The sequence below is a fragment of the Podarcis cretensis genome, assembly GCF_951804945.1.
Source record: "Podarcis cretensis genome assembly, chromosome: 3".
Classification (NCBI taxonomy): Eukaryota; Metazoa; Chordata; class Lepidosauria; order Squamata; family Lacertidae; genus Podarcis; species Podarcis cretensis.
Window position 1 is genome coordinate 58,576,991 of NC_137172.1, and position 7,601 is coordinate 58,584,591.

The following is a 7,601-nucleotide window of genomic DNA, read 5'->3' on the forward strand; positions in this document are numbered from 1 at the left end:
TTTCCTTTTTCTTAAAGCCGCTTAGCCGTTAATAGCCGCTAAGCCGCTAAGCCGTTAATAGCCACTAAGCCGTTAATAGCCGCTAATAGCCATGCTTCGCAAGACGAAAAAACCGCAAGACGAAGAACGGATTAATTTCGTCTTGCGAGGCACCACTGTATCTGCATGCTGGAAACCACTTTGAGGTCACAGTGTGACCAAAAGCAGTCTATATGCACGATCATTCAATCTCATTGAAACAACTGGAAATGCAGTTTTTTGCCCTTTATTCAGCATTACAAGATACTTAATTTTGCAGTCTGCTTCTCCACGTACTGTCTGTCTATTCTGTACAAATGTCTATTCGAAGAAGTAGGTCTTTGAATATAAATGGCTAGGAGACAAGCAGGGAAGGAGGGACGAAGCCTTCATGTCCTACATACCCCAAAGCATCTGGCTGCAGAATGCTGGATGTTAAATATGCTAACCTCTGTGTATTTTTATAGGTTTATAGTATATGTGCTGCCAAAGTGAGCTTCAGGGTGTTGGACTAGATGGGTCTTTGGTCTCATCCAGAAGGCCATCCTAATACCTTTATGTGTTTAGCTTACTCCGAAACGATTTCAAGATGATTCCTGAATGTTTTGTTAAATAAATTAAAACAAAAACAAGAAAAATGTGATTATAGGCAAAACTTGGTAATTTAATGCCTCTCAACAAGCAAGAAGATTCAAATGTGGATGGAAGGAAAGGAGGGAAGCAAGTTTTGCTGCTCAGGGCAACAAAAAACATTGAACTGATTCTGATCACTGTATACCAATAGTAAAAAGGTAAAGGGACCCCTGACCATTAGGTCCAGACTCTGGGGTTGCGGCGCTCATCTCACTTTATTGGCCGAGGGAGCCGGCATACAGCTTCCAGGTCATGTGGCCAGCAGGACTAATCAGCTTCTGGCGAACCAGAGCAGCGCACGGAAATGCCGTTTACCTTCCCGCCGGAGCGGTGCCTATTTATCTACTTGCACTTTGACGTGCTTTCGAACTGCTAGGTTGGCAGGAGCTGGGACCGAGCAACGGGAGCTCACCCCGTTGCAGGGATTCGAACCGCCAACCTTCTGATCGGCAAGTCCTAGGCTCTGTGGTTTAACCCACAGCGCCATCCGCGTCCCAGTATATACCACTATATATCCCACTATATATCACTCCAGTAGGAGTGAACAAATAAGCCTTAAAGTGTTTGGGGTTTTTTTAATTAGATGTATACATGTTTTGAGAACTATTGTCATTAATAGAAAATCAGGACCTTCCCATTCAAGCTAAGATTTTTTTATAGCAAGAGAATCACACAAGGAATCACTGGAGCATACTTCTGAGTAGATGTCTCACATTGCATATTTACGGTATTTAAAATGGTGATACTGAACATTACTCATAGATCAGATATCTTGTAGATGTTGTTTAGCACATCGATGTAATACTTTTGATTATTAAATAATTGAATACTTGATGGCAACTGGACTTCTCTGAGGCCACAGTGTACACAAATAGTATGCCAGATTGTTGTGATGATTGGTAGTATCTGAGACATCAAAATTAAAGGCATATCACGGGACACTCAAAGTGCCAGTGCAGTGAATGAGAGGACTTAGCATTGAGCAAACTACCGTAATCACTGGAATCCTGTAAGGCTTATGCGACATTGTGGCACTATATAAATATCAAGGGTTTTTTTCCAATATATAAAAAAGTGTCATGGAATCAATCTTTTAAATACTAAGAAGACACACTCCTTTTACAAACAGTTTTAAATAGCAAATACATTAATGGGTCAGCCCAGTGAGTGCTCTTTAACAAGTCACTTATGTTTTAAAAGGCACTCTCACAACTGTTGTTATTTTTACAGCCAAGTGAATGGCCCATATGTCAAGCGATACTTGGTAAGAGTTAAAGCAGGAAAAAGTAGATGAGCAAGAATACTTCCTTGGCTGACCTGCCAGCTTCTATTTTACTGTTTTTGGACTTGAATTTCTCAGCAAGATCAAAATTGATTAGGAGCTGCTTTCATGTCTGATAAAATTATTGAACTGGGGGTGTTTTCTGAACTTCTCAGAAACAGTCAATACATCTGTTTTTCAAGCAAAAGTCAAATGGTATATTCACTAAGATTTGCACAATTGGGTCATCTTCCTTTAATAACTCTTCTTTTATTTTTCTGTTTTGTAAGATACACTGCAGATTCAAAAGCCTTAGCCAATAATAGTCTTAATTGCAAGCAGAGGGTGGAAGACCATATGATATTCTCATGATCTCTAGAATTCTTTTTCTATGCTAATTTTTATAATTGTTTGTTACCCATAATCCAGGCTTCAAGCCCAGCAACAGACTAATGTGCAGTCAGGTACTTTGAAGGGTCGGATTTCCTTGTGCTCTGAGCCCAATTAATATGCGTCGAGAACTGCTTGCTGGAAGGCATGTTTTCTGTAGGTATCCAACAGCTGCAAAAAAGAAACAAAGCTACTAACAGAACAAGGAATTTAAAAAAACAATATTTTGCTCTTGAATAGGAGCTTCAATATGAAGATCTCAAAGTTCCTTTAGGAATAAATGTCTGGTTAAACTGAAATACAAAGAAGTTTACTGACTTGCCAAAGTTCAGAAGGGCGATTTCCACAGGGCATGAAACATTACCCAAACCTACATGTACAAATTATAGTCTTACCATAGCAGCCTCAGCAAGAATTAGGGCTTTCTTGGTGGTTGCCCCGGTTTGTGGAACAGCATAATATGGAACATGCATCACAGCAGAACCATAGCAGCACTTAGAAGGAAATTAAAGATACATTATTTTCAGGAATATTTTAGGAATTGATGGGGGGGGGTTGTATTGGGCGTAATTGATGCAGAACTGCATGCGTACTACATAATGTTCTGCAATACTTTTAGTATTCTAGACACTGTTGTAAGCTGCTTTGATCACAGGATAGACAAAAGAAGAATATGATAAATGAATGAATAAATAAAACCTGATGGGGTTGATGAAATAATTCTCCTAACTTCAAGAACAAAACCGCCCCTTTCTTTGATCATAGATCAATAAATGTGGAGGAGTGATACAGCCAGCTAGGGACATAAGAAGCTGCCTTATACTGACAACTGGTCCATCCAGCTCAGTACTGTCTACACTGACTCTATAGTCTCTACACTGCTCTCTATAGTCTCTCCCAGACCTACCTGAAAATGCCAGAATGTGGACCTGGGACTTTCTGCATGCAAGAGCCACTGCCCTTCCCTAGTTGGTCCTGTGCTTGTAATCACTACCTTGGATTAAAAGCCCCCTTCTAGAAATCTACTCTTTCATCACCTGCTTTTGAATAGAAAATGGTGGTTTAAAACTCCATCTCATAGTAACGAGTGTGCAGAAAGTGATTTTGATGGATGCAAGAGCATTTATCCAGTGTAACGAAAAGGAGGAAAACCTCGGTGAAAGATTCCATAGCTGACAGATGACATCTGCATAGTTATCAACTTGAGAAGAAATAGATTTTAAAAGACTCAAGAACTTGAACAGCAAAGAAAGACAATAGGCATTTGAAAGAGCGAAACAGCAAAGGGAAGAAGAACAGAGAACAACTGAGATGAGATAAATGAGGGGGAAATGGTAACAGAGAGAACATCACAAGGGGTAAGACTGAGCTGATGCACAAGGAATGAAAACAAGGAAGAATATGTAATTTTGCAAGTATACAGCAATTAATATGCAGCAATTTGTTTAGCAAAATTGAGCCATAAGCAAACTTAAGAGCTTTTACTTAGTCTGCTGTTTAGCTTGTTTACTGCATGGCTGAAATTTCTAGTCCCAGGCCAGACTGTTCTGGGCCATCAAATTAAAGACATCAGATTCTTGCAATGTGGGTGAACATGTGTTAAAAGGCAGCAGGAGGAAAAATAACAAGAATCATATTTTTCATTTATAGAGGCTAATACAGCATTCTAGAGCATGCTTCATGTATGTACCTCAGTAATGCTTCTCAGCCCTTTTCTGAGTATTATTATCACATGTTGCAGATAGAGTACTGAGCGACTAAAGCTAGCCTAAGACTGCAATCCTATAAAGCATGGGTGGCTAACATTTTTTGACTTGAGGGCCACACTGAGAGTTGGCCAACCCTTCAATAGTTGTATGCTAAAGTGTGTGCATGCACTTGGAACATATACATATATGAACTGTATATTTTTTAAAAAAGAATGTTCTGAACAAGATAGTATTTCAAATTGTAACTCCCCTTGGTTTCAGGAACAGTGAAAGTAGGTCAATGCCAGGTACTTTTTTATTGCTTAAGTACAGTAGGAAAGAGATTCAACAAAGCTTTCCAAGGCAGGAGACTGAAGTGCAACACAGTCAAACAATGACATCCCAGGCTAGGGACATTACATCATATGAACAAACACACAGTGGTCAACAAAAGAGGTTTAAAGACTGTCTCAAGGCAAATCTAAAAAAATGTAGTATAAACACTGACAACTGGGAAACACTGGCCTGCGAGCGCTCCAGTTGGATAACAGCCTTTACCAAAGGTGTCATGGGCTTTGAAGACACTCGAACTCAGGACGCGAGGGAGAAACATGCTAAGAGGAAGGCACACTTGGCAAATCCACACCGTGATCAACTCCCGCCCGGAAACCAATGTCCCCACTGTGGAAGGACGTGTGGATCCAGAATTGGCCTCCACAGTCACTTACAGACTCATTGTTAAATCCGTGTTCATTGAAGACAATCTTACTCAGCTACGAGTGATCGCCGAAGAAGAAGAAGAAGAAGAAGAAGAAGGATACATTGCCCATTAGCTTCCCAGTGGCTCCTATTCATGGATGCTGGCACGTACCACGCCGCAAATCTCTGAAGATGTGCCTCAGAATCCCAAGTTTCCTTTATTAAATTATCCTGTATTGCAGTTTTCCTGAAATGTCTGTTACTTTCACTAAATCAGGAAGACATTTCAGAATTTTCCCTTTCTTTATCCTACAACAAATATATTAATAAATAACAATAAATCTCTCAGTTGTAAGATTCAACCCTACATTTCATTTTTACTTATATTTTAAACTTTCAGAGGAAAAATAATATTTTTTTAATTTCACAACACTTGGATCTGTAACTGGAAGCCAGTCAAGGTCCCCTTTCTGTTTCCTGGTGCACTCCCCACTTTCAGCAGAAGATGGCTTTCTGAATAACCCATGATGTAACCCAACTGTTTTGCCTTGGGGAAAGCTGCAAAAAAGCTCCCCCCCCCCTTGTGAAATTGACAAATAATTGCACCCTCCCTTCTCGTCCTTAGCTTAGTCCATCACCTACTTTCATCCACATTCCCATCCCTCTTAACTTCCTATTGTAGCTGTTGTTACCGGAAAAATCCGAGGGCTCCCTTGGACAAAAAGTAAAGACACCAACCAGAGTAAATTGGAGCAAATCAGCAGCCTGTAGGCTTGGCCTTTATTGACTGTTGCAACAGGGTGCTCCCCTCACTTGCAGGTGAGAGGAAAGACACAGAAAAATGGTGTGCAAGACCTTATAAAAACTTTTGAAATTCCCACCCTCTAGGTCAAGCCCACCCCCAGAAACATCATGCATACATTACAGAAAGGAGGGGTTGAGGGAGGAGTTGTGGTGGTAACCTGAGTGTCCTGTCACCTGGCTGGTTCCCTTCTCCTCCTCCCCATGAGTCATTTTCTGAAGACAAAAGGTAGTCACAGTTTCCTGCCCCCTGAGGGAAGATCTGATCATTGTCCTTTGTTCCAGTCCATGCTGAATCCATTCCCATATGCAAGTTCTATGTGATCTTGATTGTCTTCTGTCTAGGACCATCAGGGTTGGCATAGCAACTGGGCAGGGCTCCTGTGGATGTGCTGGGATGATGACGGGATTATGGTGCCCTGTATCAAACCTTCCCCATTTTGTAGTCTTTCCTTCATGGAGTAAAATAAAAGTGGAACAGTGCAAATCCGATGTATGGTTGATTTTTCTATGAATTTATAACAGAAGCATGGCGTATGTAGTGTGTGAGTGTGAGTGTGTGTGAAGTTTGTACAAAGTGAATGATTGGGGGGGGGGCGTTTCCTGCTACACTGTTTATAGACATAGACATAGACATAGACAATATATATGAGACACTGCTCCTGTGCAAACCTTTTAAAAATAAAAAGCAATTAAATGACTGGTCTTTGATTTGCTAATATGCCCTCATTCTCATGTCCCTTCACTCTCGATTCATGTATAGTTGTTGATTCCTGTTTGTATTTTTTAAAAACAATAATAATACAGAGGTTTTCTGCTAAAGCAGTTAAGTTCAAAACTGATCTATTATAAAATGTTGATTTATGTTCTGCAAATGTAGCTCCAGCAAACAAACACTCCTTTTCCTGCCAATTCTTCCTGATGGGCCAATTATATTATTAATTTTATTTTTAGTACAGCTGTTTTGTGCAAGAGCAAAAAACATCTGCTTTAGTGCCTTTACCAACAACCAGTGTGAACGGCATGCCACATCCTTTCCTTTGGACTGATAGAAGTAGGCTGGGTAGAAACAGATAGCACCCATTGAATTGTCACCCCCACAATGCGCTATAGTACATTCACAGCTATGTAAAATGCACTTTTGTATTCAATTTTATTCATTGGATTAACCACAGCTTGGGAATATCTGAACTAATTGGGGAGAAAGTGCATGTTGGATGAGGACATTGTGTAAAAACAAAAACAACAACCCTGTGAAACAGGCACCTTTAAATCTAAATTCAACTCTCATCCAGGTGAGACCACTATAAATTGTGATCTGAAGCAATAATAACACTCAAATAGTTACCGTATGTGGCTGTGAACCTCAGCACTCAAGTGATAATGAAGATAACAAAGATGACATGTAAATCTCATGAGAGGTAATCCACAATGCAGAAAAATACTGGGATGAAACTTGTTTAAATAATGTATTTTGTCTACACTAGGCTATGGTTCAGTTTGTGTTTCAAATAAATATATTAACTGATAAGACATAAGTTATAGTTGGATCCTGAAACCCGCACATGAAAGGGTTGTGGCAAGGCTATGGAGAGAACAGGGTAGGAAATTAATTTTCTGTTTACCTCATTTGACAGGCAGATCTTTGGTTTCAACCTACAGCCATGCAAATTATTTTATAACAGTTTTTAAAACATTAGAAATTTAATTTTTTCTTAGGCAATGTTAAAATTAATGGTGTTCTTCTGCAGAAGATAAAGACATGTACACACACAAACACACAATCTAAGTTGGGGGGGGGACACAGCCATTCAATCTACATTTCATTTGCTTGCTGTTTTCCCCTCTCTAAATTCAACAACTGTATTTTGTTAATTGATTGCACAGTACATCAAAATTGGTCCTTTATGAGCATGCCTACAATGCAGCAGAAGGCCCAGCAAGTACCAAAGGCAAACAGAGAAACTCTTAAGGATGATTCATCCTTGGGGCATTTTCATTCCAGCCTAAGGAAGAATCCCTGAAAGATTAGCTTTGCTGCTATGCCTTCTGCAAACTTTGTGTCCTCAAACTTTGTGTAGTCCAAGTGGGTAGGGTTCATTTCCTGCTAC